We start from the raw sequence: 4,401 nt of genomic DNA, 5'->3' as shown, positions 1-4,401 counted from the left end.
CATTTGAGAGTAAACAGCTATAATGTAGCCATTCAGGAATACGGAAATTTTATTTTGGAGGGCAACACACTTTAAACTTTTTTGCTAGAAGACTTTCCAATTTTCATATTTGCTTTTGTAAGTTGTGGTAAGTGGAAATTGTTTCTGTTTTTTCTTTTGAGCAAGGCAACAAAGGGTAAGTTCTATTCTAACATTAGGCAATAAATTAGAATTGGAATTGCTCATATCTACTTTGCAGAATGACAACACTGAAAATGTCTTAACAAAAATCTCTGAACCTTAAAAGTAATTCTTTCTTCCTTTTCTTTTCCTTCCCCTTCTCTTCCTTCCTTCCTTCCCTTTTCTTTTGTTCGTTCATTCTTGCTTCCTTTAGATACAAAAATAGAGAGTGTGTGCATGTGGATTTGTGTGTGAGATGTTTGTAGTTGTCCAATAGTCTAATTAATACTCATTAGCTAGAAAACAATTTTAATATGTAGTTTACCACGGACACTATCTCAAGTATTCAGTAAGCACAGAGAGAACATACATGCATGCATACTTCGAAAAAAATCAATATACAAAGATCTCTGGGAAAAATATTATTAGCTTTGTGCTATGGAAATTTTTTTCAAAAAGAATAAGACACACACACACATTTAAGACAGTATTTCATTGTCAGTTTTAAGATAATAATAGGAAACATAATTTTATGAGTCACAGTCTGCTTGACTTTAATCCTTTTAGACATTGCAACCATTTGATTAAGTGCTATATGAGCTTTCTCCCCCAACACTCTCAAAGTGTCATCTGTCATAGCCTTGCTGTCACAGCTATAAAATATGACTGTCTAATGATATTAGAGTCAAGAAATATGATGTTGGGTTTGGCATTTCATATCACAATGATTCCTTACTGTAAGCCATGTAGCATATCCCAGTGTACATAATGGAAAAGAAAATATTAAATTGAACACAAAAACATGGCCGATTTCGGGGCGAAGACTAAAAAAAAGTAACATTATTTTACTTTTACACACATTCAATGCAGACTATCATGAAAATAAAGACCTATTGCCCCCAAATTTGTTTTTTCTAAGAAAATTCCTCGGAATGTATTATTTTGAGGATGCGAAAGATTATATACATAAGCTAAATCACCTGATTGGAATATTTGCTTGAGTTGTCTGTATTAATAGTGCATCCAGATTTGTTATTCTCTGGTCTCTAAAAGTATTCTAATCTGTTGCTAACACTGTAAGTGTCAACTAAATGTGGAGCATGATCTCACAGGATCTGCGATAAGAGAAAGTATTTTCTATTTCCTGTTCTGGAATATATAATTCAGCTGTGTCGTATTGGGCAAGTTACTTCTCTTTCTTATGGTTCTCATTTTTTTTTTCTTTTTTTTAATTGCATTTTAGGTTTTGGGGTACATTTGAATAACATGCAAGATAGTTGCATAGGTACACACATGGCAGTGTGATTTGCTGCCTTCCTTTCCTTCACCTATATCTGGCATTTCTCCCCATGCTATCTCTCCCCAACTCCCCCCCTCCGACTGTCCCGCTCCTATTTCCCCCCAAAAGACCCCAGCGTGTAGTGCTCCCCTCCCTGTGTCCATGTGTTCTCATTGTTCAACACCCGCCTATGGGTGAGAACATGCGGTGTTTCATCTTCTGCTCTTCTGTCAGTTTGCTGAGAATGATGGTTTCCAGGTTCATCCATGTCCTTACAAAGGACACAAACTCATCGTTTTTGATGGCTGCATAATATTCCATGGTGTATATGTGCCACATTTTCCCTATCCAGTCTATTGTCGATGGGCATTTGGGTTGGTTCCAGGTCTTTGCTATTGTAAACAGTGCTGCAATGAACATTCGTGTGCACGTGTCCTTATAGTAGAACAATTTATAATCCTTTGGATATATACCCAGTAATGGGATTGCTGGGTCAAATGGAATTTCTGTTTCTAGGTCCTTGAGGAATCGCCGCATTGTCTTCCACAATGGTTGAACTAATTTACACTCCCACCAACAGTGTAAAAGTGTTCCTATTTCTCCACATCCTCTCCAGCATCTGTTGTCTCTCATTTATTATTATTATTATTATTTTATATATAAAAGTATGCTTTCAATGTTTGACTGGCAGACACACTGGGCCTCCCGAGCGGTGAGGCTGGCGGCCCTCCCCAGCTCTCTGGGTCCGGGTCGCCCCACGTGGGGGTGGGAGGCAGCCCCCGGGACCGGGCAATGCCTCGGGGGCCGCCACCCTCAAACCCCCAGGCCCCTCCAGCGCCGCCGCCTCCGCTCTCTGCGCCTGGAGCCCAGGCTGCCCCTAACCCCGCGGCCGAGGCCGGGAAGATCAAAAACGCAGGCTGGGCGCCGTGGCTCACGCCTGTAATCCCAGCACTTTGGGAGGCCGAGGCCCGTGGATCACGAGGTCAAGAGATGGAGACCATCCTAGTCAACATGATGAAACCCCGTCTGTACTAAAAATACAAAAAAAATTAGCTGGGCATGGTGGCACGTGCCTGTAATCCCAGCTACTCAGGAGGCTGAGGCAGGAGAATTGCTTGAACCCGGGAGGGGGAGGCTGCAGTGAGCTGGGATTGCACCACTGGGCTCCAGCCTGGCGACAGAGCAAGTCTCCGTCTCATAAAACAAAACAAAACAAAACAAAACAAAAAAACAACAACAACAACCACAAAAAAAAAAAAACAAAGATGCCAAGAAACCCTCTTTCCCATGGTTTGGCATGAGCAGCAGGGGAACTCTAGTAAAGCTCTGGTACTTTGAACCTGTTGATACCACGGCAGAGGAAGAGCAAGAAGAAGTTGAGAGTTTAAAAAGTATTCGGAAATATTTGACTTCTAAGGTAACATATGGATCACCGGCATTCGGGATATACAACTTGAACTGAAAGATTTAATACTTGGTGGAAGAGGGAACTTGGACTTTATTAGGTGTCCAATCCAGGACCTGCCTACTTTTGTCCAAATGGGAAGAGATAAAATCTTCTCGACATTGAAGACGATGCTATGTGCTACAGGAGGTGGTGCTTACAAGTTTGAAAAAGAATTGGGCACAATTGGAAACCTCCACTTGCACAAATCGGATGAACTTGACTGCCTTGTAAAGGGCTTGCTGTATAGACTCTGTCAGTTTCACTGGACAAGCGGACTGCTACTATTTTGCTAATACCTCAGAACCTGAGTGATGACAAAAGATGCATTTTAACCTGGATGATCCCTATCCACTGCTTGTAGTGAACATTGGCTCAGGAGTCAGTATTTTAGCAGTCCATTCCAAAGGCAACTATAAATGAGTGACTGGGACAAGCCTTGGAGGGGGTACCATTGTGGGTGTATGAAGTTTATTGACTGTCTGTGAAAGTTTTGAAGGCTTGAGATGGCATCCAAAGGTGACAGCACACAAGCTGACAAGCTGGTCTGTGATATTTATGAAGGAGATCATGAAAGATTTCGTTTGCCAGATTGGGCTGTACCATCTAATTTTGGGATTATGATTTATAAGGAGAAGCAAGAATCTGTTAGTAAAGAAAATCTGACAAGAGCTACCTTAGTTACTATCACCACTAACACTGGTTCTGTGGCATGAATATATGCTGTGAATGAATGAGTTGCCTTTGTTGGAAAATTTTTCTGTGTCAATACCTTCTCAATGAAAGTTTTGGCATATGCACTAGATTGCTGGTCAAAAGGTCAACTGAAAGCACTATTTCTAGAACATGAGGGATACTTTAGAACAGTTGGTGTGCTTCTGCTAAATTTCAACTAAAGCATCAGGTCTCTCTCTCTGCTAATAAAGTCACCCAAGAGGAACTAAAACCAGAGGCCTTATTACTCATTGTTTGTCACTGGGAACCAAAGGATAAGAGTAGCATAAGCTGCTGAATGTTGAGAAAAAAGAATACTGTGAAACAATTAGGAGAAGGTTTGACTCATAGAAAGTGCTCAATCAAATATAGTTGTATTTATCATTGGGATTATTGCTGAAAACATACAGTAAATGTACCCTTGTCCTTATACAATGCCATAATTTAGATCTGTAATTTGGGAATTTTTGTCCCATACTTCTAAAATAAATAACTTGCAGAGAATGCAAAGAATATAATAAAATTAATTGAGATTAGGGTACATTCAAGAACAATTGCTTTGGTTCATGGAGATGTATGTATTATAAGACATGTCAAAGTAGACAATAAGGAAATGTGAGAAGTAGAAATAGCCCACAAGGCAGTAAAGATGATCATTGGGGGAAAATATAATATTTTGAATGGAAGACGTTTAGCCAGACTATTGTGTGTGGGGAGTACTGTGTATTCTTTAACAAACAACCACTGAGAAGGGTGTACAAAACTCAGATACATAGAATCAGTCCTCTGAAAATGCATGTGCAAA

The 4,401-nt window shown here is 40.2% G+C and overlaps 1 pseudogene; it reads left to right on the top strand.

Moving 5' to 3' along the window:
• Nucleotides 1-2,230: 2,230 nt before the first annotated feature.
• LOC108315064 lies at nucleotides 2,231-3,778 on the top strand (annotated as a pseudogene).
• The last annotated feature ends 623 nt before the right edge of the window (nucleotides 3,779-4,401 follow it).

The sequence above is a fragment of the Cebus imitator genome, unplaced genomic scaffold (assembly GCF_001604975.1).
Source record: "Cebus imitator isolate Cc_AM_T3 unplaced genomic scaffold, Cebus_imitator-1.0 Scaffold168, whole genome shotgun sequence".
NCBI lineage: Eukaryota > Metazoa > Chordata > Mammalia > Primates > Cebidae > Cebus > Cebus imitator.
This window is presented reverse-complemented; position numbering and strand designations above follow the sequence as displayed.